The sequence below is a fragment of the Stegostoma tigrinum genome, chromosome 12 (assembly GCF_030684315.1).
Source record: "Stegostoma tigrinum isolate sSteTig4 chromosome 12, sSteTig4.hap1, whole genome shotgun sequence".
NCBI classification, from domain to species: Eukaryota; Metazoa; Chordata; class Chondrichthyes; order Orectolobiformes; family Stegostomatidae; genus Stegostoma; species Stegostoma tigrinum.
The window spans coordinates 42437977-42465750 of NC_081365.1; the positions used below are offsets into that span (position 1 = coordinate 42437977).

The 27774-nt window shown below is 41.7% G+C and overlaps 1 long non-coding RNA gene across 1 annotated transcript in view; it reads right to left on the reverse strand.

Moving 5' to 3' along the window:
* Positions 1-1482: 1482 nt before the first annotated feature.
* The window catches only part of LOC125457066 (uncharacterized), a 91948-nt gene continuing 65656 nt past the window's right edge, over positions 1483-27774 (reverse strand). Inside the window, exons 3-4 of the long non-coding RNA XR_007248559.2 lie at positions 19549-19666; positions 1483-1802 (exon numbers count right to left, since the gene is read on the reverse strand). This is a non-coding gene — a long non-coding RNA (uncharacterized LOC125457066). The remainder of the gene's footprint in view (positions 1803-19548; positions 19667-27774) is intronic.

Below are 27774 nucleotides of genomic sequence, written 5' to 3' on the forward strand. Positions count from 1 at the left end.
CCACTGCTGCTACTGTCTATTAGTGGTGGAAAGAATGAATATTAAAGGTGGTGAATGGGTGCTATTCAAGCATGGACAGTATTGAGCTTGCCACCTACTTTCAACTTTCTACAAGGTATGAAGTTACATATGGTGGATGTCCAAAGAGACTTAGGGATTCAGTTGCATAGATGTTTAAAATGTTACAAAAAGGTGCAGAAAATAATCAACGAAGGTAATGGAATGCTGCCCTTTATAGCTATAGTGCAAAGAAGCAGAAGTAATGCTGCAGTTATACAAAACCCTGGTTAGAACTCACTTGGAGGATTGTGAGCACATCTGGGCATCACACCTTATGAACGATATGTTGGCCTTGGAGAGAGTAATACATAGGTTGAGAAGAACAATACCTGGACTTCAGGGATTAAGTTATCAGAGGGAATTACACAATTTAGATCTGTTTTTTTCTAGAATTTAGAAGGTAATCTGATCAGTAATTTGATCGAAGTCTTCAAGATATAAACAGGAAGATAGGGTAGATAAAGATGAACTATTTCCACTGGTTGAGGATTCTACACTTATACAGCATAGTCTCAGAATTAGGGAAAAGCCTTTCAAAAGAGATTTTAGGAAACAGTCCTATTCACAAAGCATGATAGATATTTGGAACTCTTCGCTGCAAGTGGCAGTGGATACTGGACCAGTTGTTAATTTTAAATCTGCGATGAATTTTTTTGTTAAGAAGTTATTAAGGGATTTGGGCCAAAGACAGGTTTATGAAGGTAGGTCACAGATCAGCCATGATCTCATTGAATGTTGCAATAGGCTCAAGGGACTGAATGGACAACTGCTGTGCCTATGTTCCTTTGTTCGGAGGAAGGTTCATTCAACCTGAAACAGTAACTCAGATTTCTCTGCACAGATGCTGCCAGCTTCGTTGAGCTTTTCCAGCAATTTCTGTTTTTGTTTCTGATTTACACCATCCTCAGTCCTTTTGGTTTTTATTTGGTGAGTTATTCACTTCAGGACTTCAAAGCCTCTGACATGCATTTGTAGCCAAAATGTTTTGTATAGCTAGTCCAGTTCAATTTCTGGATGACAGTAATGTCCCGGATGTTGATAATAGGGAATTCAGTGACGGTAATGCCATTGAACACCAATGAACATGACTACCATCTATAAAATGCACTGAAACAACTCACCGAGGCTCCTTCAATGGCATTTCCCAAAACTGCAACCTCTACCTCCCAGAAGGTCAAAGGTGGCAGATGTAAGGGAGCACACCATCTACAAGTTAGGTTCCCCTCCCCTCATATGTCTGGCTTCAAATTATGTTCCTTAATCATGGCTGGGTCAACTCCCCCACCACCACCTCCTCATTGGAAATATTTGGGCCACTAGGACAGTAGGAGTTCAAAAAGGCACCTCACCAACACTTCCATAAGTACAATTACAATGATCAACAGTGTTGACATTGTTTGCAACACCTGCGTCGTGAATGCATTTTTGAAAGAAAATCATGTTTTATTTTGCAGAATTACATATAGATTCATCAACAAATTAACAATCAAATACATCCAGCCTATGTGAACTCTGTACCCATTTCAACTCAGTGATGATCTTATTTGGTGAGCTTGCAGCATTCCACCAAGACCCTCTGTTATACTGCGGGTGCAGATGACTGGCTTTGCTGAAGCCAATTGAAATAAATGATCCAGTAGTTCAAAAGAGAATCCTGCAGCCGTACTGCCTGCTTCCAATTTTCCATGTGCTGTCCTTTGACTCATAAGTGCTTTGGTGCCTCCGTTGTCAATGTTTGAAACCTGCCATGGAAAATATTTAGCGTATAATTAAAACTCATTCTGATATCTTCAAACTAAAGAAAATTAAGTAAATTGAATCAACTTGGGGAGGAAGCATAGTTGTTTTCAAAAGGAAACATGATTCACAGTCTATTACATTTTTTGCTTGTGAATCAGAACTCTCGAGGAAGTCAGTTAAGAGCCTTGTAACATATTCAGTAAGATTTATTGGTGGTAGTATATTTTAAAGTAAGTTTCTTCCAAGCTGAATAACTAACATGGAGAGTCTTGGCAGCAATTTTATCAGTAACAGAGGGCATTATCAGGTTTCTGACTGTATGGAATCAAGTTTTAAGAACAGGATAAAAAGCATAATGAAATGTAAGTTTACATGACTTCAGTAGATGTAGGGATGAAATTTTTCAGCCTTCCCATGTGGTCCCACTGTATCTCCAGATGAAATGTGCCAGTACGGTTAAAAATTGAAAGGAGAGCTAAATTTACCAAAATCTTCCTCACCCACATCGTGCAAATAGGCAATAATTTGATTCTACTGGAGACCACCCAAAAATGTTGGTTAATGACCTGTGCGTTAAATACTGTTGCAAGCCTTTTGAAATCTAATTGCCACCAGCATTCTACAAAACTGCCACCTCAAATATCTTGTCTTTCACAGTGGTAAATCAACAGAGAACAACTCCTCCAGCTTCCAACCTTTTTTAAGATAACTTCTGACATTTTCCATCGGAGGGAACTTTGCATGTACAATACATCCATCTGCAGGTGTATATTTATCTGCCTCCTGCTGTCATCAATCATTTCAAAGAATTCTGGATTCAATTTTATTTGACCTGTTTTATTATTGCGCTCAATTGCATTCAGAAGCTATCTTTCTACAAACTGGAACAATTGTCAAATAATTTTAAAATCATCAGCAAATAGCTAACCCTTTACTTGCAGCAACACTGTAATTGTCTAACCAACATACTTAAATGTCTCTGACCAGACAATGTGGACTATGGTCATAGATAGTGTCTAGGATGGTCCTAATCTTTGGTCCCACTCAGGCTTTGTCATTTTGCAGCTCACAAAATACTCTTGGCCCTATTGTTGCTAGGTGACAGACAGAGAAACATACTTACAATGACATAATATCAATATCAAATAGACAGAATGCATACGTTTTTATACCAGCAAAATACACGTACACCATCGTCCATTGACATACATGCTCTGCAGAAGCATCATTTGAAGAAGCTGACACACTGCCAGAAAGTCATCTGATTTCTAGTCATTAACATCAAGGTAACTCCAAAGTATTTTGATAGCACATGAAAGTTGGTCAAAATTACATTTTTTTGCAGCAAGGATTTTGCTGAATAAGCTGAAAATTTTATAAAATTAACCAAAAAAAATTAAAATAAAATTAAATAGTTTGAAACCAGATACTTTCATGACTGCTCCAATGCACAACTGAAGTCACTTTCATACTATCACTGGAGAATATTGACTGCACTGAAATTATATACTTGTCAATCTACTCATAGAATTTGTCAGATATCAACAAATCTACATTTGTTGTAACTCTTACCTTGAAACAATATTATCTGTTGGGAAAGAGATGCTTAGGATCTCAATTTCCTTTGGTCTTGCTACTTCTAATCTAAGCCTTGTATGATTGGAGTATATTAAAACTTCCTCATATGTATATAGTTTTAATCATATCAGTAGTTATCTTGCATGCAAAGATAATATCAAAATGCATATTTCAGAAAAGATTTAGAGATTATGAGCTGAATTTTACCAGAAATCAGCTAAGTTCCATTTTTTAAATTCATTTATGGGACATGGACTTCGCTGACTGATCAGCATTTATAGCCCATCCCTAGTTGCCGTTGAGAATCTGGTGTTGAGTTGCTTTCTTGAACAGCTGCAGTCCACATGTTGTGAGGTGATCCACAATGCCCTAAAGGAGATAATTCCAGGATTTTGAACCAGTGACAGTGAAGGAAAAGCGATATATTTCCAAATCAGGGTGGTGAATGGCTTAAGAGGGGAACTTGGAGGTAGTGGTTTTCCCATGTATCTGCTACCCTTGTCCTTCTAGATGGAAGTGATCATGGGTTTGAAAGGTGCTGTCCAAGGATTTTTGGTGAATTTCTGCAGTGCCGTCTTGTACATAGTACACATTGTTGCTACTGAACATGATGTGTTTGAGTGTGGTTCCAGTCAAGCAGGTTGCTTTGTCCTGGTTGGTATTGAGCTTCTTGAATGTTGTTAGGATTGTACCTATTCAGGTAATTGGAGAGTATTCCATTACACTCCTGATTTGTGCCTTGTAGATGGCGGGCAGCTTTGGGAAGTCAGGAGGTGAATTACTCACTGCAGAACCCTTAGTCTCTGGCCTACTCTTGTAGCCACTGTGTGAGACCAGTTGAGTTTCTGGTCAATGATAATCCCCAGGATGTTGATAGTGGGGGATTCAGTCATAGTAACATTATTGAATGTCAAGGGGAAGTGGTCAGATTGTCTGTTATTGGTGATGGTCATAGCCTGGTATTTGGAGACATGAATGTTAAATGCCACTTGTCAGCCCAAGCCTGGATATTTTTCAAATCTTATTGCATTTAAAAATGAACTGTTTCAGTATCTGATGAGTCGTAAACAAAACTGAGCATTGAGTAATCATCAGCGAACATCCCCATTCTGACCTTATGATAGAGGGATGGTCATTGATGAAGCAGTGAAGATAGTTGGACCTAGGACACAAACCTGAGGAGCTTCTGCAGAAATGTCCTGGAGGTGAGATGACTGACCTCCAACAACCACAACCATCTTCCTTTGTGCCAGGTATGACTCCTACCAGTGGAGAGTTTGCCCCCTGAAATCCATTGATTACAGTTTTGCTAGAGCTCCTTGATGTCCAAATGGCCAAAGGCTTGATGTCAAGGGCTGTCACTCTCACCTCATCTCACCTCACCTCGCCTCACCCTGTGAGTCACATCAAGGGTTTGTCTATTTCATGACAGCGGTCCTTCCTTGCCAGGAGACAGGGCAGGGCAGAAAGGCAGCCAACTGGAAGAGGAACCAGAGTTAGATCCTCCCCAGAAATCTCCTCTCAGCACACGCCAGAGATGGCAGAGATAGCCCCAGGGTCATTTCACCAGGACTCTAAGGCCTATTGGCTCCTCTCTAGGGCTGACTACCTCCTCCTCCACCCCAGCTGTGGACTCTGGGATTACACTGAGACAGAGTTGGAGGAAAAGGCAGAAAGGAAGAGGCACATAGACGGCACAGATGAAATTTCATTGGAAATACATTCCCACATTTTTAAATATATGTTCACTATTCATCACCAGCTGGGTGAGCGAATGTCTGTCCAGCAGCAATGATAACATGAGAAATGTAGAGCAGAGCCATCGTCTGCATTACATGAGGTTCTATGATCCAAAGTGTGAAGTGAGCAGCTCCTGCACCATGTGCGGGGCTATGGGTGGGATCCTCCAACTTTGGTAACTGAGGTAGATTTTCCCAGGCCAGAATACGTTGTTAATGTTACACAGTCATTAGTGACATTGATTACTGACGCTGCAGGATGGGGACAAAAAGGGTGTGGGGCCACAATTTATACGCCACACAGTAGATCAATGCCTTAAGGTTTCTGTACAACATGTAGAGCTCACAGATATCTTTCCCTTGTACTGTGCCAGTGGCTGTTTAATGCTATTATCTTTTAAAGGGTCTCACGTCCTTCAAAAATGAAGCCTACCTCCTCACAGAGTGAAACATTCATCCTGCCCCGTCACAAAGTGATGTCAGACGTTTTCAGCTCCATTCTGCACTTTTATTTGGTGGAAGAAAACATTGGTCACATCTCATACAATGAATCTCAGCCTCTTTTCCAGGGTGGGCACCTATGTGGGCACATTCACTTCACTGTGACTCCATTGGCTTTGAACTTCTCACTTGCCTAACTAACCTGTCTATCTAAAAGTTTATCTGTCCACTTTACCCCCTCAGGCCTGGCTGGTCTTATTGAACCAACACATCTGATATAGTCATGTGCTATCCCCCATCGAAGGGACATGCTGATTATCAGTGAAAACCCACCCCACATTACCCGTTTCCCTTAATGCTTTATTGTCCCCTCATTTTATATTGATTTGCCTCCCTTTACAACTATTGTCCCCTCTGCATGCAGCGTGCTGCCTTTCATCCCCACGACTGCATTCCCCAGCTTCTCTCTCACTGCAGTCCTCCTTAGTAACCTCACTCACCATTAAGTCAACAGACTCCCCAGACTGACTGACCTGTCCCACTGACTGACTTGGACACACAGCCCAGACTGCTGAGTGGCCAGACTGATCTCTGTGCAATTTCCTATCAGACTCTTAGCAACTCCCCAGACTGTCTGCTCTTGTGGACCCTGACCATTCCCCAGATTGGCAAGTTATGAATCCCCTGAATCTGACGATCTCAAGCAACAAACTAACCATACCCAAGGCTCTGGATTGATATCAGTGGCTGTGCTTGGCTTTCTATGCCAAGAACCCCTGAAGAGTGATTCCCTTGCCTTGACTGAGGATGATTTGCCTGAGGCATGGCTCCTTAATTGATGCACTTGCAGTATGCTTGATACGTACACTTACAGAGCTGATGTGGAATTGGCATTATATGGTGTTGTACAGTAACATGGCAAACCCATTGACTGATCACTGCTGGCAAGCATAACAGGCTGCCTGGTTTTGTGTCTGTGCTAAACAACCAGGCAAGATGGAAATGCTGTGAGTCATTAAGTTCTGGCTGAGGGGGAAAAGTGCAAATGGCAAAGTGGAGGCAGAGACACTGTGAGCATAGAAGCAGGCACTAAGAGAGCAAATGATGATCCCTGAGATATACCCAGCCCAATCCACAATCCAGGTTAGTGTCTCTGTGCACAATATCCAAGCAACAGCTTTGCTGTGAAAGGTGCCAGTCTGCTCCATAGTGCAACATTGAAATGCAGGAAGTCACAGGTCGATAGGGTGGTGAAGAAGGTACTTGGTACACCTGCTTTATTTGTCAGTGCATTGAGTAAGAGAATTAAGAGATCACGTTGCAAATGTACAGCACATTGGTTAAGCCACTTTTGGAATACTATATTCAATTCTGATCTCCCTGCTATAAGGAAGATGTTGCAAAACTTAAAAGGTTGCAGAAAAAATTTACAAGGATGTTGCCAGGTTTGGAAAGTTTGAGCCAAAGGAAAAATTTGAATAGTCTGGGGTTATTTTCCCTGGAGCTTTGGAGGCTAAGGGGTGGCATTATAGAAGTTTATAAAATCATGAAGGACATGGATAGGATGAATAGATAAGGTCTTTTCCCCAGGGTAGGAGAGTCCAAAACTAGAGGACATAGGCTTCAGGTGAAAGGGGAAAGATTTAAAAGGGATCTAAGGGGAAACCTTTTCACACACAAAGTGGTGTATGTATGGAATGAGCTGCCAGAGGAAGGGGTGGAAGCTGGTACAATTACAACATTTAAAAGGCATCTGGATGGATAAATGAATAGGAAGGCTTTAGAGGGATATGGGCCAAATGCTGGCAAATGGGACTGGATTACTTGAGGGTATCTGGTCAGCATGGATGAGTTGGACCGAAGGGTCTGTTTCTGTGCCATGTAGCTCTGTGCTCTATGACTCTAGTCTAAAGGTGGACCATGATGGTGTGGTGAGGATGATAGGTGTTGAATACAGAGGGCCTTAGACATGCGTTGCATGCAGTCGCTGTCCTTGGATGATGCCTGAGATGTTGGTGCCTAGTGCCCAGGACAGAGATGTGGAGGAGCAAGCAGCAAGTTGAAATTGTCAAGTAACTACTCTGACTTCCATGTCGGAGAGTGTTACCATCTAACTCCTATCTGGTGGGTGGGAGAATGAGAAAGTGCATGTCAAAGAAGCCCTCTATTAAATACTACTTCCAGTGCTGGGAGAGGAGCATTCCAAATAATAATTCTATCACTTTCATCAAGATATCTGGCATCTCATCCACACGAGCATACAAATGGAGAATAGCGGTAAGCCATTGATCTCCTTGAGCCTAATCCACCTTTCAATAAGATGATGGCTGATCTGATTGTGACCTCACTGTCCGTATCTGATCATCTTTCACTATTCGCCCTTGTTAAAGAATCTATCGACTCTATCATAAATATATGTAAAGGCTCTGTTTCCATCAGCTTTTTAAGGAAGGGAATTGCAAAACTTCATGACCCTGTGACAGAAAAATCTTGATAAATGTCTTTTATATATGGTCAAGCCCTAAATTTTAAATAGTGAGCCCTAGTTCCAGATTCACCATCTTGGAAAAAATGCTCACCACATCCACTCAGTCAAGACTACTTATATGTCCTATATTGTATGTACGTTACATGTTTCAATCAAGTCACCTCTTGCTCTACTAAACTTCAGTAGATACAAACCTATTTCACCAAAATTTTCCTCACATGACAACCAACTCATCCAGGTGTTAACCTAGCAAACCTTTTTGGAATTACCTCGAATGCATTAACAGGCAGGGACCTGGGTTTGATTCCACCCTTGGGCAACTGTCTGTGTGAAGTTTGCACATTCTTCCACTGTCTGGGTGGGCTTCCCCCAGATGCACCCACAGCCCAAAAATGTTCAGGTTAGGTGGCTTGGCCGTGGAAAATGCAGAGTTACAGGGATAGGGTGGAGGATGGTGGGTCCGAGTGGGGTGCTGTTCGGATGATTCCTGTATACTCGATGGGCCAAATGGCCTGCTTCCACACAGTAGCGATTCTATGATTCTATCCTATGAGTCTATGATCCTTCCATAAACCAGGGCTGGATAAATGAAGTATTTTAAATAAACTGTCATTTAAGCGTTTGAAGTAAAAGCAGGAAACATTGGAATTATATGGTATGTCCAAAACAACTGAAGAGAGAAAAGTGAAATCACTCTGTCAGACATAGACCCTAAAGTTGACATCATGAAGAGCACACCCCAGGACAGATTCTCTTGCAGGTGGAACAGATTTCGGGAAATTCAACTGAGTGCCTCGTCAGAAATTTCCACTACACAAGAAATAGGACCTTGTGAAATAAACTCCTGCTCTTTGAGTCTAACCTGTAGGGAACAATTGCACCTCCCAAAAATGGGTGTATTTGGGTTGGGTGAGAAATTAAAATCATTCTAATTTCAAAACACAACCTCAAACCATCCAGTTCCAATTTGAACATGGGTAGGATAGGGCTGAGATGCCCTATACAGTTTCAACGTCTAAACTTCTAAGGAGGCAGCATTCTTCCACTTTACAGGGTTTACACTTTACTAGGTCGTACAGATCTTGAGAAGTCCAGTTTGTAAAAGGAGGTGAGAAGGACTGAATTCATATTGCAAATGCATTTACAGCACTACTTGTGGGCCGGGAGCAATTGGTGTATTTCCCTTGTCATAGGAGGCTTGCCTGTCCCCATCTCTACAGATGTCAGGTCCCATATTTCAATCTTCACCATGTCGTCTTCTCGTAATGAAATACCTAACCACAGTCTGGGAATTGACCAGAAGATCCCACATCCAGTCTCCAACCCCCATTTCACCCCACTCACTCTCCAACAACACATGTGTGTATGTTGTGTGTGAATTAATTGCCACAGTTCTTACATTATAATAATGACCAGTGTTTCCTCTGATGTGCAACAACAACCCCCAGTGAAGGGACAATCCTGGGGAACTGAAATGAGGAGGAATTTCTTCTGCCAGAGGGTGGTGAAACTGTAGAACTCATTGCTACAGAAGAAACATATAAGCCTCTGACCAGGGAGCTGCAACAATTTCAGAAAATGCTGGAGAAAAATACATAACAAGGTTGGCAGCATCTTAGGAAGGAGAAGCAGAGTTAATGTTTTTACAGTACGACATTTCTTCAGAGTCTGAAGTCTGGAAGAGTCACAATCAGATTCAAAACATTAACTCTGTTTCTTCCACATTTTCTTTGTTTGTTTCAGATTTCCAGCACCTTCAGTATTTTGCTCTTAGCTACAACTTATTTAGTTCTTTTCATTCATTCACAGGACGGCAGCATTGTTGGCCAGGCCAGCATTCATTGCCAATGCCTAGTTGCCCAGAGGGCTGTTAAAAGTAAACCACATTGCTGTGTGTTTACAGTCATACATAGGCCAGAACAGGTAAGGATAGCAGCTTCCTTCCCTGAAGGACATTAATGAACCACATGGTGTTTTCCAGCATTCATGGAATGAATGGATTCATGGTTATCATTAGATGCCTGTGACTCATGATGAACACGTAAAAGGAAAGTTAAGGTGTCATCGTGATCTATATATGCAGTTAATGGGGCAATACTGAGAGGTGGACCAGAAGTTAGGGACTTTAATTACAGTAAGAATCCACAGATTCCTTCAGGTAGCAGGACACACCAATAAGGAGATTAGCAAGGTATAAGGAATCCTTTCCTTATTAGCTGAAGTATAGAATGAGAGAGTGGGAAGGCTATGTTTGCACTATATAAATCATTAGTTAGGTAAAATTGTGTACTGTGAGCACAAGAAGAAGAAAAATGAACCAGATTGTTTTCAAGGATTTGAATCACACCCTGATTGCCAATTTGCTCCTTCTGTTTTATGTTAGTTATGAGTTCTGCACTGCTGACAGGAGATTCCAATCAGGGTTCCTTTAGAAATGTTGACTGTACTGTAAATCTGACAGGTCCCTCGAAGTGCCATAGAGTCATATGAAGTTAAACCACGACCTCTTCTGCATAGCAGCAGCTGCAGTTTTCTGTGATTTAAATATTCAGCATCACAGACAGCCACTTTGACAACTCCTGTGAAAGGGTAAGTATGCAAGGCAGGTGTGACATTTGGGTGCCAGATGGTTAGGCTGCCAGGGTCAATAAGAACAGGAGTAGGAGCCAGCAGAATAAGGTGTCAGGTACTGGTGGGGAGGGGACCCAGGCAGGATGGGTGAGGGATAGCTAGTCCAGCAGAGTTGGATTTGATTTGATTTGATTTATTATTATTGCATGTACTGAGGTGTAGCAGGTGAGAAGATGGGTATAGTGTGCCTGGTGGTGAGATGGGATTTTGAATTTGGGTGGAAAGAGTTCTTCAGTTCTGGGGCAAGGGCACGTTAAGTCCTGAGCTGAATGGAGGGTCCGTGAGAGTGTCAGATCCTGGAAAGAGAGCGGTTCGTTGGGTCCTGGGCTGAGTGGGGGTGTCAGTTCAGGGTCACAATCAGATGGGGTATAGGTGCTCAGTTGTAGTAGGTTAGGGCATCGTGTGGTAAGTTGAGGATCTGTTTGCACATTACCCAGGAGCTAGAATGCATCTTTAATTGTCTCACATTTCCTAAAAAGCTAGTAATTTAACTGTAACAGAACCCTGTAAATCTCTACCTTTCATGGTTTCTTTCAGAGGTCCCAGACTCGGGAGAATTCCCCATTGGAATCTTCAAAGTCCCATAAAGTTCCCATACTGATCTGTTACACTGGGAATTCTGCAGAGTCTGATGCACAGCACTTCTATGAGCTGCAGAAACAACAAGCTGACCATCAGCATGCTGCAGCCAATGAAATTATACCATAAAGGCTGCAGAGAAGATTTGCAAGGACATCGCCAGGAGAGGAAAAATGAGTCAGGCTGGAGTAGTTCTCCCTGGAACAGAGGTAGCTGAGTTATATGAAATTGTGAAGGGTCTGGAAAGAGTGGATGGGAAGCGCCAATTTACTGTATCAAAGAGGTTATAGAGGTTAATGACTAGGGGGTGTAGATTTAACGCGATTGGTAGAAAGATTAGAAGGGAGATGAAGAAATGCTTTCCATCCAGAGAGTAGTTGACATTTGGAACTTACTACCTCAAAAGATAGCCAAGACATAAAGCCTTGCTTCATTTCACAGGTATCGAGATTTGCAGCTCAGGGTTCATATGCTGTAGAGCTACAGGCCAAATGCTGAAAGATGCGATTAGGTTGAGTTGCTCATTTCTCAGCTGAAACAAACATATTTGGTTGAGTGGCCACTTTCAGTGCTGTAAAAATACTCTGATTCCACGAATGCTATGATCCTATGGGGTTGTTTGGCTTGGTTAGCTGGATGCCCGGTTTGCAATACACCGTGATACCACAAATGTGGGTTCAATTTCTGTACTGGTTGAAGTTATCATGAAGGGCTCTGCTTTTTAATCTCATTTGAGGTGTGGTGACCCTCAGGTTAAACCACCAGTAGTTGTCTCTGTCTAATGAGAGAGTAGCCCTATGGTCTGGCAGGAAGTTGGCAGTTTTACATTTTATGATACTAATTGAGCAAAACAGGATCACAGTACTATTCACACAGGGTTTCTGGAATCAATGTAAATTGCTGCATGTTATGTATTTCTGAAATCTGTGGAGGATTTCAAATGAATGTCCTTGAGGAAGAGGAAACGAGGGGAGAAAGCCGACAGCTAAAACTGCATCTTGAAGGGGTTAGAAGGACAACACTTAGCCAGCTGTCAGACATCTGAGGGCATAGAATTTCCTGTTTGGGGATGTTGGTAATTCATCTTCAGATAACCAAGAGGGGAGTATAGCGAGCACTGTACACAAAGGAGCCTGTATACTTGGTGTAAGTTCCAAAGTGATTTCATTCTAGCTGCTAGCAGCCATTGAGAAGGTAACGTAGTAACTTTGCGCTCTCGTACAGAAGCCATTCATTACCTATTGAACACAGTTGTGAAGTACAATGCTACAAGTGACCATGTGAGTGATGTCCTCTGTAACTGTATGGCAAAACATTTGGTGATTTTGCCAAGCAGAAATACAACTTAACCCATTGGCACAGTAGGTAGCAGTTTGTGCAGAGACAGTCTCCATAGCTCAGAAACAACAACTTGCATTTGTCTAGCATCTGTATGTAGTAAACTGCCACCATATGTTTGAGAGGAAGACTATCAAATATAAAGAAACTGACAGAAAGTCAATTTCAAGCACTAAACACTTGATTTAAAAAATGAATATGAGGGCACTGCAGATTAGCTTTATAACATACTATGTTGCAAATAACCCTGAGTCAGAGGTAACATGGATTAGAGGGCTAATTTTTCATTCACAATCCTAGATTGTTGCTACAAAACTTTAACAAATAGAATGTACACTGTGATGGTCTATTGAATCATATACTATGGAACAAGAAAAATGCGAGGATTGGAAAATCTCCAAATGTAGAAAATAATGAAAGAAAGCTGGGCCACATCTGGCACATGTAGCAAAGGATCTGCAACACCTAGTATCTGCATTCCAGGTATAAGAACATTAAGAAAGCACTTTTTTTTCACAACACAAACAGCGATCTCTTCTTGTGAATTTACATTGGAAGGAGGATGCAGCCTCACCCACCCACTTGAGGTTTTGTTGGAATGCACCAAGTATGCAAGTCATCATGTGTCACACCTCTATAAATATCACCTAAGGTGTGGATCCAGCCTTAGAGGAGTTGGATGAATCAGTTCATTTGGCATTGTTGAAATATGGCTTGTGGGTAAACATTCTGTGCAGTGTGTTACTGAGCAATATAGAGCAGGAAAGCCTGAACAAACCACAGGCAGGATGGCTACAGAGACGTTATGATTGATCTTTACATTTCCAAACTAGCACAGAGAAAAATTGGCAGTTGTTTCTCATCTTACCGAGCAACCTTATCAGAAAGCACGCTTGTAAGTATTGGGCCAGGCTTAGCCTTGATGCCCCCACAGTTAAATAGCCCTCTGACATTCATTTGCTGGAATGTTACATAATGAATGATCATTAGGATAAAATACTGAAGGGCGGCTGAAGCAGCCAGAATTCACACTCCAAGTCAGAAGCAAAGGTAGCGTGAGACAATGGAAACGCCCAGAAACACCCAGTAGGAACAGACAGAAAATTGAACGCGAGTCAGCACAGGCATTTCTTAAGCATCTCCTGCCTAATGCGAGTATGAAACAAGTCTTAACCAGCATCAAAACAGCACCACAACCATTAAGAGGAGCTGTATTTTCTCCAGCACCTTAAGCATTTTATGATAGCTGAGCAAACTGGGCAGAACTGATCCTTGTGGTTGTAGGAAAGATCACATTGACAGAATGGGCCAGAGCTGAAACTCACTTAGGAGAACAGTGAGCTGTTTAGCTAGTCACAGGATCTTTTTGATATCCATTTGATCAACCATTTTTTAGCTGGATTAATATTCCTAAAATCATGAGTGTGCTACTCAAGTCTTTTCCCATAAGCAGAATGAGTGCTGTGGTTACAATATGTCTCTCCCAAAACCAACATATATTTAATTTTTCACATTTGATAAACTGTAAAGCACATTTTCCTTCTAATTTTACAGATTTTTTTTTCCGCTGTAAAGCAAAGTCGATAAAAATAATGCTGTGAACTGGAGCAGTTACTAGGCACTGGTTACTATGGTGACAACTACATTCACTGATACTGAGCATTAGCAAAGAGTTTGAACCTTTTTGAACTCCCATGTCTCATGATAAAACAGCTCCAGTGCAGTTGTATATTGAGTGAATTCCATGGAATTTTTTTTATCGTCACTAGCAGAGATATCATTAGCCTGGATCTCAATCCCAATCTGTCCACCAGTATTGTGTTGGGGGCTCTTTGTAGGGTGACCCAGCCATAATGTCAGAAGCAGGCAGAGCCTCTGAAATGTATTCAAATTAATGTCCAATTATACTAGTAGGATCACCATGGTGGCTGAACCTGAAACAGAGAAAGCACCACAGTGCTGGGCCCATCCAGTATCACCAGGCAGGGTAGAACTGGAAACTGAAAGCACAATTTAAAGGGGCATGAAACTGAAAGTTTGGATGAGCAAAAAGAGTAGCAGTAGGTTCAGAAACCAGGACTTACTGTTACAGGTCAACAGCTCTCAGGTACTCTTACCCTACCAATAGTTCATAAACACAGAATAACTTACTGTGAGTTTCGAGCATCAGTGCATAAGGAGACTCTGTGTCTCCAGGGATGCTGGACTTGATTAACAGAGCAAGAAGAGTACACGAGGTGGACTTGTTAATGATAAACAGGTCTTCCACATGCTTCAATAATATCTATATTTCCTTTCTGATATGTTCCCCACTCCAAAACTCACTCCCACAGGGGGATCCAAACATTACCTGCAATAGTATTTGAATGATGGGAATTTGGGAGCACTCCCTAATCTACAAACAGTACTTCAGCTTAAACGTAGCCCTCTGAGAAACCTACACCTGAATCTAACCCATCTACTATGACGTTAAAGTTTAAATTTCACCCAAAGTCCACTGCAGTGTCTTAAAACAATAGCTACAATTGACTGGCCCGCTGATCAATGTGAATGAATGGCATACAGTTTATTTGGCCTTGCTAGGTTCCAGAAGCTGGCATCAATCATATTCTTTTAAAAATGCCGTCCATGACTGAAACCAAACAGGTCAAATAACTTCTCTGCCAAAGACCAACTATTTCATTTCATTTCCCAAGAAAGCCAACAATTTACAGAAGAGGACTGGAGGTGTGCTGCTAAGCCACAGGATCAAGCTGTGATTGACTGCACCCACACAGTCATCAGGCCACCACCCAATGAGCCAGTCACCTCCACATTCAGAGAAGACTCGCTCCACTGATGTTCAGCTACTGAATCATCACTGTCAGTGAGTCATGAACTTTCTTGGCAGTTGTCATTGCACCTGGAGATTGAAGCAGTCTCTCATCCTCTCTTTGAACAATGACAGCAAATTAGTGGTTGGCTGCTTGAGTAGAAAGGTAGTTAACCCTCAGCATCTCATTGAAAGCTTGTGATTGTGTCTATGTCATGAGAGGTATCAGTGAGCAAGGCCTTGACCCTTGTGTGAATGGCACATAGTTGGGGACTATCTGTAGTACAGGCACTGACCCTGGACATCTTCTGCATTCTGCACAATGTTATCATGCAAAATGGACCTGCATATTCAAACTGCCTTCTGCCATTTCATGAGGAAGTTTCCAACAACTGTAAACTAAAATGGAAGCTGATTGGAGACTGAATTGTTTGCAGTGAGAGCTCTTCAGCAACAATTGGTTAACCATTTGATCAGTTCAGCTGGTCTATGCCCTGGCCAGTTTTGTAATTAACAGAATTAAATATTATCTCTTCTTCTAACCTCTGTTAAAGTACTTCCACTATCTGATGTACATTGATATATGTTAGCTGCATAAAGGGATTGACTGCATGATCCAAAGGCATGTCTACATGCCCAATGTTACATAAAGTAGTTAATGCCTTATACCAGAAAATCACATAAATCACAGGATGACTCTAAGGAGAGGGTGAGGTGTGAGAGTCGACAATGACATAGCTGTTAAATTTACAATGTCAGCCTGATCCTTCCTGGTTGAAAACTCTGTCTTGCCATCTGGGTGGGAGAGGATTGCCCTAAGGGCCAATATTTGTTCCATAAAGACCTGCACTGCTATGTCCCTGAATCTAGGAGCCAGTGACGGAGGCATCTTATAATGATGCCAGGTCATTTTAAAATGACACCAGATCTGCTAGAAATTCCAGATTGCAATAAATTTGGCTATTTGTGCCCATTAGAAATAAGAATGGTTAATCAATGAAATTCAACTGAGATCTAGTCTTTAAAATAGCTCAGGCCTCAGCTGATGATACAGTTCAAAGACCTTGACCATCGCTTGCTCGAAAACTGCCCAATGGAATCTGCCCTTATTTTTCACGTGCTAACCAAGTTATTTCAGTGCATTAGATTGTCCCACTGTACAGTGTCTCCTTTTGTAGTTTGCTTCAATCAAGCTGATTTCATCATACACAAGAGCAAATATTAAAAGGTAAAACAGAGTTGTAGTGATGATAGTTCAATGTTCTGTTACAATTACATGTCTCTGAAATTAGAATTGACAATTGCTTTGAATATACAAATCATGGTAGGTGTTGCTTTAAGTGGAGGCTCGTCAAAGCTGGACTGCCTACCAATAAATGCATGGAGGCAATACCCATCTGTACACATTTGAATGAGATTACGTAGTTTTATAAGTAATGTTACAAATTAAGATAAAGATAAATAACATGCATTGGTGAAGTTCCAAATGCCATTTGAGTCAGAGAATAAAATTCTTTATTAGTAATGTTAGAAGTTTTAATATATCTATGTATCACTGGTCACCTCAAAGTGTGTCATTTTGGTAGCTAATCTAATGAAGAATACTCATTGGACAAAGGAGATACTTGTTCAAAATGAGTTGTTTTTTTCTTAAATGGACATTACTGACCACATTATGAATGATCTGAATTAAAAGCAGAAATGCTGGAAAAAGTTAGCATCATTGGAGAGAGAAAGAAAATTAATGTTTAAAGTCTACGATCAAAGGCACTTTCCACCCTTGGGTTCAATTGTCAGGATTCAATATGGAGTCAACCTGATGGCAATGCAGGGCTTAACTATTAATCAATCAGTAAACTAACATATCCAATATTGTGCACTACTCAATTACTTTCTATGGATTTTTTTAATAATTAGATGATAGTTTACAATTAAACATATCAACCTCAAAATCTTTTTATTCGGGAGGGTGTATTTTGGCAATGCAAGTCCAACAATTCAGAACACAGAGTTCCAGTTCGCAAACTGGAATCAATTCTTCTGAGTTTCAGGATTCAACCTATGGGAGACTGAGCTCACCAAATATGTGGAAGGGTCTCTTAATCCTAAAAAAGTATAAATGCTCCTCAAATACTGTATTCATTGAAATTTACCAAGGCATTATAATACACAATAAATAGCAGGATATTGAAAAGTGCAGAGGAGCAGAGATCGCGAAGGTAGCTGCACAGGTAGATAAGGCGGTGAAGAGGTATTCAGGATACTTGTCACTTTTAGCCAAGGCCAGAATATAAGAGCAAAGAAGATTGTATAAAACATTTGTAAGGCTAAAGCAGGAGTACTGTGTGCAGCTCTGGTCACCACACTGTAGGAAATATATGATTTTGCCACAGGGAGTACAGTGAAAACCTAAGGATTTGTTGGTACCGGAGAACTTTAAATGTTACATAAAGATTGTATAGGCTCATATTCTTTCTTTTGAACAGAGGAGCCCAAAAGCATTGAAAATAGGTGCAGGAGTTGGCCATTTGGCCCTCATTCAATATGATCATGGTGGATCATTGAGGTCAGTTACTTGCTCATGCCCCTGTTGAAGGGAGACATAATGAAATGCCCAAAGAGGGGCCTGGATTGACTGGATAGGAGATTTATGCTCCATCAGGTATGTAACTTCAGCAGTCCTAGTAACATTCTAGAACAGAGATTTTTGAGCTGCTGTGAGACTGTTGCTGTGTAACATTCGACAAACCACAAGGTCACTCAAGATTCCTCTCAGACATTCCAGCAACAATATAGTTGAAGCATTCCACTTGTCTATTCGGTCAAATTTGGATGGTAGCATTGACACATGCATTATGCTAATGTGTGCATAAGTTTCACACTGGATTCCTTAACTGTATTGTTAGCAGATAACCCTTGTTACACAGTACCCACCTGCTGATTTGTCTTGGTGGCTCAAATGCAGTCTGCCCTTACTTGAGCTGGGATACCTGGCATTGAGCTGCTGATTTGCAATAGCAGCTCAGACATTCAAACTCAGCTTGTTCCCACCATCGCTTGGGATACTGCTTTACAACGCAGAGTGAAGAGTGTCTGCACACTGCAATCACAGTAACTGGATTCTAAGAATGTGGAGTGTCTTTCGATTGCATTTATGACATAGAAAATGACACCTATTCAGCTTTCTTCGAATACAAAGCATCAGGGGCCTATTTTATGCACCTGTGGACAGCAAACAGCAAGATGTTGCAAATATTATATGTTTCAGCCTAGAAGGAGCCACATGCATGAACTTTAATGCCCATGTTCATCATCAGAGCCACCAAAAATGCAATATTTACACTGCTCGAGGGCTGCAGTTGTGGCTGCTGTAGCTTACAGAGTTCAGTGCAGTTTCCTCAATGAACAGACGTTTTCTAAAAACATTGATTCCTGCTCAGATTCAAATGGAAGTATTCCTTTCTCCACAACCTGCATGGACATGGCGTCCTCTTGGCTGCCTTTCTTCCCCCTCCTCAACATGTTGATCTTCTCTCTTTTCCAGCATCTTATCATGCTCTGTCTCACCTCTGTTCATTTCCCTTATCATGCTGAAGGAAAAGTGCAGAAAACAAGCTACTTCAAACATATCTGTAAGTGGTCAGTGCAGAATCTTTGAAATTAGGACAAAGATCTTCAACATGTGTCATACTAATCTCAGCAATAGACTGCAACTCCTTGACATGGGAAGTAGCAGTCTGGGCTGAATAGAAGGACTTGGGTCAGTGGGAAGCTGAAGACAATGTTTTGGAGGATACATTGTTAGACCACAACACCCTGCACGCTGCTTTGTAAAGCAGTATCCCAAGCGATGGTGGGAACAAGTTGAGTTTGAATGTCTGAGCTGCTACTGCAAGCATGAGAGCAACATGCAACATTTCTTTATCATCACTTCATTTCTGTTCTTTCAACTCTTTCTGTTCTAACACAATTTATTGTTCTTTAGTATCTCAAAGTTGAAAAGCAGAGGATAATATTATGGTGAGGGAAGGCAAGATATGGGTGCATACACTATTTATATCACAGAACTCAGGGTTTGTGAGAAAAGGAAGATCAGGGATAAAGATGCCACCACCTTCAATGGTTTCAACTTTGCCACTTACCATTGTCTCAATTAAAATCATCAGATGGCCAGCACCTTCTTTTTCTTCAGGATAAGACTATGCAGCCTTTTCTGACCCCCAGCAGTTAGCATTTTCTACTTCCAGTATTCTACCTTGTCTAGCAAGAGAGAAGAAACATGTCAATGAGAGTCGCACAATGCATTTGGGGGATATGCCTGTTATAATTGAATAGCTGACAGTGTGCAAACTATAAGATATGAGTGTAAGATTTAGGATCATACTACATGTTTGTGAGTAGGGTGAGGTTATGGCTATGAGACGTCAGTCATGGACGATAGGGATTGTTGGATCTGGGTGAAAGGGTGTTGTGTATTGACGAGTGTGCTAGCCATTTTCTTAACTGTTCTTGGGATGTGGATGTCACAGGGAAGGTCAGTATTTCTTGCCCATCCCTAATTGCCTTTGGGAAGATGATGGTGAGCCACTTTCCTGAAGTCTATATGGGCCGGGTACACCCACAGTCCTATTAGGGAGTGAGTTCCAGGACTTTGACCCAGTGTCAGTGGACAGAAGGTAAGACAGTCAAAATAAAGTGTGTCTTGGAGGAGAATTTACAAGTTGTTCTGTTCCCATGTGTTTGCTGCTCTTGTCCTGTTAGGTGCAAGTGGTTGAGATTATTGACAATCCTTTCAAATGAGCAATGGGAAGTTGTACCAGTACTTTTGTATATGGTAGACACTGATGTGGCTGTGTGCTATTGAGAGAGAGAGTAACACAGAGTGTTTAAGGTAATGGGTTGGGTGTCAATCAAGCAGGCTGCTTTGTCAAGTTTCATAAAGGTTGTTGGAGCTGCACTCATCCTAGAAATTGAAGAGTATTTCATTACAGTCCTGACTTGTGCCTTTTGGATGGTGGACAGGCTTTAGGAAGTCGGGAGGTGAGTTACTTCATGTGGTACTCTAGCCTCTGACACTGCTCTTGCAATCACAGTATATTTTTGGTGTATCCAGTTCAGTTTCTGATCAATGGCAATCTCCTGGATATAGTTAGAGAGGCAGTTGATGGACTTGAAGATAAATTCACTGAGCTAGATGCCTCCTGTAAGGTCATAGAAGTTTTTGTAGCACTGCATACTGAGTCTTGGGGCTAGACTCCTGGCAATGATGTTGCAGCTATCTGCTATCACTTGCCTTTACACAACTTGGCTAAACCTGTACACCATTAACACTCACTGACATTAGGGTTAATCCATAGGCCATTCTCTCTATCTTATAGTGTCATAATTCTGACTTCTTCTTACTGGCACTGTATTTTGCAACCAGTTCCAGTAACTACACCAATTGGGTGCCTTTCCTCTCAAGAAAGTACAGACTGGCTTTAAGCAGTGCATATTGTAATGATACAATAAATTCTTCTGTCCTGCCACAGCCCGAGCAGGTAACAGTTCTTGGGGATCTGAAAACTGGAAAGCAGAAGGGTAGCATTATGAGGAGGGAACACAGAAGCTGGTTAGTTACACCATTTGTAGCATTTAACTCAGTGTGTGGGATGTGAGAGAAGGAAGATCAGGGACGAGAATACCACTAGCTTTAGTTCTTCATCCTTGCCACTTGCTATTGTCTCAGTTAAATCCCCTGCTGATATGTGCAGCTATTCAATAAACATTTGGCATTAGCTGCACCAGGTATGTGTGCCATCAGTATCAGTAGCAATAGATGACAGTTAATTGAGCATTTTCGTACTCATATCCATTTTTGAGCCTCCGAAATTGTCTTATGTTTAATCATGAGGCTTTCTTATTGAAGAACTCTTAATCGCTGGAAGCAGTCATTTTCTAACAACTTTGTACCAATGCTTCATTATTTTAGATAACCTTTATCAAATCATTTTCTGTTCTAACAAAAGTAGCTTAAAAAAAAACCTTCCTGGTTCACTAACGTGCTTCAGATAAAAGAAGTTGCCAAAACAGTTCTGTTTTGTATCTACTGGAGTGTCAATCCACCCAGTGAAAAATAGCTGGCAATATGGGTTAACAATCTGTGCTTTAACCTCATGCTGTGCTGCAAGTTACTTACCAATGGTTCCAATATTCATGCAGATAAACACATGACAAAGTAAAACATTGGACAAAAAGATAGCATTGATTAGAGGAAGTTTATTGATTAATATTTACAGTTTCAAAGGACAATGATTGCAATGGAAATAGTATCATTTGAAATTATATACATAGAATCATTGATAAAATAACACCAACAAAATTACATTGACTAAAGAACAGTTTACCATGAGGTAGCAACTTCAAACAGAGTAAACACATTTAGTTTATGAAATACAAACAGAAAGTACTGGACAAACTCAGCAGGTCAGGTAGCATCTATGGAGAGTAAAACCGATGATGGAATCTTATAGGATGTGAACGATATGGACTATGGCAAGATTTGTAGCAGTATCATGTAAGATGTCTGGCGAAGACCATCTTGAAATTAGGAGCTGCTCTCTGCATAGGTTCACAGAGGCAGCTTTTGTCCTTCTTCAGGGCAGTGGGGTGAGTTTCTCATTAGGTAAGGGTGAGTTACCAGTTAAGAAGGATTGTTGTTTGTCAACTTAACTGCATAATGCACCTTATTAATATTCAGCTTTTCTTACCAACTGTGCCGAACAAATTAGACATTGAGAATTCTTGACATTGAGTCAGAGCAGGTACCTAGCAATGTTAGTTTGCCATGGCTGCAACCAGCCTGCATTTTATTCAGCAGAAAACAGCAAGGCACAATCCATGGGCATCAGCCACATACACCCCTTATCCAGACTTACCATCCTCATGGGACCTCTCCAACCAATTTGTTGGAGCCTAGGAAGCAGAGACTTGCATTGCAGGGCACACTACAACCAACATTGACAGGCTGCAGCAGGAACACTTTGTACACAGAGGCAGGAACCTTTGGGGGTCCATGAATTGATTGTTGAGGAGGATCCAAGTGAGGAATGAAGAGGCAGTGGGAGCGGATCACTGATAAATGGGAGCAGGATAATCGTGCCTGAGGATGGGGGAAGGACAGAGGCAATGTATTGAGTTGGCACAAGGACAATGTCAGGGGAAACTCACAAGAGGTAGTTGGTATAGTATTGGAGGATGTGGGGAGGGGGTGTTATTGGCACTGACCAGCACTGTGACCTCCACAGGGGGTGGATTGAAGACCAGGATGGGCATCATGAAGTTGTAATGTCAGGGCTCAGGGTGGACAGTTGGAGATGAAGTACAGGAAGGAAGAGCAGGACAATGGAGAGAAGGAAATTTTCTTTGTGCCTGAAAGAGCTCAGCTATGTCAGGCCAGGCAGGAACTGATTGAACATGCTTCCAGTAGATGACAGCTGGCTACAACAGGCCATCAGACAATGTTATATTATTTGTGCTCATGATGCCTTGTGATGGCAAACTGAAGTCTCCATTCATTTTGTTCATGTTCACTTTTATCAGTTGTAAATAAAAGCTCATGTTTGGAATTGTTCAATTACTTATTTGTATAAAGTTTCTCCTGCTGGATAATGACAAGATGTGGGTCTACAGTGGGCGTTGGGATAGAGTAGTAATGATGTAGAGAGGATTTTGAGATGGAATGTTACTAATGGCAGGTAAAGTGTTTAGCTTCATTATGAATAGTGACAAGAGTAAGAGAATGGGGTTGTACTGGCAATGGAGGGTCAGCCATGCTGGTTGTGTCATGAACAGTGTGGCTTTGCAGCTTCTGCGTCAGGAGATTGCCAGTGAGGTATAAAACCAGATTGCCATTGCTTGTCTGGGTACACGGTGGCTTTATAAGGTAGGCACAGGTACCAGGGATGCTGGTCTTTCAGCAGAAATCTGTTGAACAGGAACTGTGTGTGATAAAATGGGGTTGGAATCAAAGGAGATGAATTCCGTTGGGTGCAGGTTAAGAAGTTAATGAGATGCATTTGGTGAGATGTAGCAAGAATTCTTGCTAAATCTTGTAGTGAGAAGAAACCTCAAAATCTCAATGCTACTGAAGCACCCATAAAAACCTAAGTTTCAGTCCAGAATTAACATTCTGAATCTGAGATGACTCTTGTTCTCCTGCATCTGCAGTATTTTGATTTTATTTACGTTCTTCCTACCCAACACCCCATCTCAATTCATCACTTCCCTCTCTGTTCTTAATTGTTTCATGCTGAGGGTCTGTAGATGCCAGAAGCTCTCCGGTGCTTGATTCAATCAGCTATTCTATTTCTGCAAGTCTATGCATTGAATATCAGTTTCAGCTGTGGCTCAGTGGTAGCACTCCAATCTCTGAGTCAGAATGTTGTGTTTTTAAGTCCCACTGCAGGGGCCTGAAATCCAAGCTGACACCCCAATCCAGCACTGAGGGTTTGCTGCTGAATTTCCATTTTTAGTTGAAATAGTACTCTTAAATCCATCTTCTATCTCAGATAAGTGTAAAAGATACCATGACACTATTAGAAGAGAGAGAGTTCTCTTGACCAATGTTTATCTCTCCACTAATAGCTAAAATAAAAGAATTCTGATGATTATTGATGTTTGTGTAAACATGTTGGGTACTGCTACTTTTCCCACATTGGTGTGTTACAAATTCTGAACTTCATGCGACAGATATGTTTGAAACTGACTTCTTCAATTTAAGGTAAAATGTAATGGCACAAAAACAGAGTTGCTGGAAAAGTTCATATTCCGCTTGGGAACATTGTAGTCCAATGGTCTCAAAGTGGACTTCACAAGCTTCAAAATCTCCCCTCCCCTGACCACATCCCAAGACCAGCCCATCTCATCCCCTTCTCCTTGACCTGTCTGCCTTTTCTCCCACCTATCCGCTCCTCCTACCTCACTGACCAACCCCCACCCCCACTTCCTACCTACTCACCTCATCCCCACCTCCTTGACCTGTCCGTCTTCCCTCCCAGCTATACGCCCCTCCCTGCCCACTGACCAACCCCCATTCCAACTCCCTATCTACACTCACTTTTATTGGCTTCATCCCCGCCTTCCTGACCTGTTTGTCTTCTCTCCACCTATCTGCTCTCCTTCCATCATCACCTCCCTCTCTGTCTGTTTATTTCAGAATCCCCTTCCCCTCCCCCATTTCTGAAGCAGGATCCACACCCAAAACATCAGCTTTCCTGCTCCTCTGATGCTGCCTGGCCTGCTGTGCTCATACAGCTCTACACCTTGTTATCTCATACTCCAGCATCGGCAGTTCCTACTATCTTTGCTTTAACTCCAATTCCTACTATCTCTGCTGGAAAAGGTCAGTGGGTCTAGCAGCATCTGTGAAGAAAAAGATCAGAGTTTACGTTTCGGGTCAGGTAACCCTTCCACAGAACTGATGGTGGCTGGGAAAACAACTGTTGAAATGCAGAAAATAGGGAGGGGCTCAGGGTTGGGAGTGAACAATAGGATAGAGCCCAAAGACAGAGAACAATTGAACAGAGTAAGGAGTTGATAACGATGACACTAGGAGGGTGAGTAGTGGTTAATGGGACTGTTTTAGTGACTAACAATAGGTAGTGTGTAATGGCAGGCTATAGTGATAACAAGGCCAGATGTGTGGGGTAGGAGGCTGGGACATGGGAGAGTTCAGGCCCTAGAATTATTGAACTCGATATTGAGTCCAGATGGCTGCAGAATCCCCAAGTGGAAAATGAAGTGCTGTTCTTCCAGCTTGCGTTGAGCTTTTTCAGCAAACTTGTTTTTGTTTCTGATTTACAGCATCCGCAGTACTTTCGGTTTTTAAAATGTAGTTGTAGTTCGGAAACGAGGATTTGAAATCATCCTGGGACATGTGAGTCTGTTTTCTGAAGAGACAGAAACTTGAATCAAGTGCTTTAGATTTAACAGACTCTCAGAATCAGGCAGGCAGAGAAATTTGGGAAGAGGATCCACAACAGATTCTGCTATTATGAACAGAAGAAAAGAATTGCTTTTGAGTTAACCACCAAAGCGTGTGTTGGTGAGGGTGGATTCTCTATTCAAGCAAATGAGCACTGTAAAGGAGAGATAATAGGAACTGCAGATGCTGGAGAATCCGAGATGACAAGATGTAGAGCTGGATGAACACAGCAGGCCAAGCAGCATCAGCAGGCCTGCTCCTAAGATGCTGCCAAGATTGTAAAGGGTTACAGTCTAAGCAGTTGCCAGAGATTGCCTTGCTACTGAAAGTCCATTTGATTCTGCTCAGAAGATTGAGTTAAAAAGGAAACTGGAATACAGCAGAATATAGATAGACTGGAGAGCTGGGCAGATAAATGGCAGATGGAGTTCAATCCGGGCAAATGCGAAGTGATGCATTTTGGAAGATCTAATTCTAGGGCGAACTATACAGTAAATGGAAAAGCCCTAGGGAAAATTGATGAACAGAGAGATCTGGGTGTTCAGGTCCATTGTTCCCTGAAGGTGGCAATGCAGGTCAATAGGGTGGTCAAGAAGGCATACGGCATGCTTTCCTTCAAGAGTTGGCAGGTCATGTTACAGTTGTATAAGGCTTTGGTTCGGCCACATTTGGAGTACTGTGTACAGTTCTGGTCGCCACATTACCAAAAGGATGTGAACACTCTGGAGAGGGTGCAGAGGAGGTTCACCAGGATGTTGCCTGGTATGGAGGGTGCTAGCTATGAAGAGAGGTTGAGTAGATTAGGATTATTTTCAATCAAAAGACAGAGATTGAGGGGGGACCTGATTGAGGTCTACAAAATCATGAGAGGTATAGACAGGGTGGATAGCAAGAAGCTTTTTCCCAGAGTGGGGGACTCAATTACTAGGGATCATGAGTTCAAAGTGAGAGGAGGAAAGCTTAAGGGAGATATGCGTGGAAAGTTCTTTATGCAGAGGGTGGTGGGTGCCTGGAATGTGTTGCCAGTGGAGGTGGTAGATGCAGACACATTAGCGTCTTTTAAGATATATCAGGACAGGTACATGGATGGAGCAAATGGACACAGACCCTTAGAAAATAGATGACAGATTAGACAGAGGATCTCAATCGGTGCAGGCTTGGAGGGCCGGAGGGCCTGTTCCTGTGTTGTAATTTTCTTTGTTCTTTGTTCTTTGGAAGATTCACCCTGGTGGGGCAAGGGGAAGTCCTATTTTAGCCAGCAGCCCTGGAAACTGCTATGTAAATGCATGTCTTTTTTTTCCTCTTTAACTATCTTACATACAGGCAGCACAACTCAGGACAATCAAATTCAACAAGTTCACAACTGAACAGCGGAAAGTCAGGAGACAAAGTCCTCCCTAAACTTACCCTCTCTAGCTTTGGGGTGCCAAGTAGCATTATACATATTTACTGTGACCACATCTATCATCAGGATCAATGTGGGATTTTTGTCAGTTGTGTAGTTTAATTATCCTCTCATTAAGACATTCTTTGGTTTGAACATTTCTCCAATTTTTGGAGATTTCTTTAACTTGCAATCATTAGAATGGAAAGTAAACTAAAATACATTCAATATCTTCTATTTCATAATGTGTTCTTTTAATGGAAAACATTTCATTAAAGCTTTAGTGAGTCAAGTTCACGTCATCTGAAGTTTTTAAATGTTCCAGGAAGTGGGACTTCCTTTAAATTATTTGCTCCATTTAAACAGAATGGAAAACCACAGGAAAGGGCTGCAGATTGTAACTTTCTAGGAAGCGACATCATTCTGGGTGCACATAATAAATACTGAAAACCAGGATTTACTCAACACTGACTCATGTAAAAGAAATGTTAACAGTGACTAATGAACAATTAAGGATTACCAGGAGAGAGAAAAGAAACTTCTCTATGATTATTTGTTAGATCTTTTTCTCAAGCTGGAAATAATACACTCTGGGTTAAAAGTCATGCCAATCGGATGTTTCTCTAGCTTGAGATAAATATACCACTCAGATTGGCTAATATATATAATATATGCTAGTGAGTTTTGAGAAGATTTGCAGCTCAGGTTGAGTTTCTGGATGTGAGTTTGCTCGCTGAGCTGGAAGGTTAGTTTTCAGATGTTTCGTCACCATCCTAGGCAACATCATCAGTGAGCCTCCGATGAAGCTCATCGGAGGCTCACTGATGATGTTGCCTAGAATGGTGACATATATATATATGTGTGTGTATGTACGTATGTATGTATGTACGTGTGTGTGTGTGTGTGTCAGTGTGTCAGGATCAATACAAAGACATTGTTCTATCACGTAATCTATTCCCCATTTTGGAAGAGGCTGATAGTCCATGCCACCCTACTCGACTGTGGGAATTCTGTAGGATT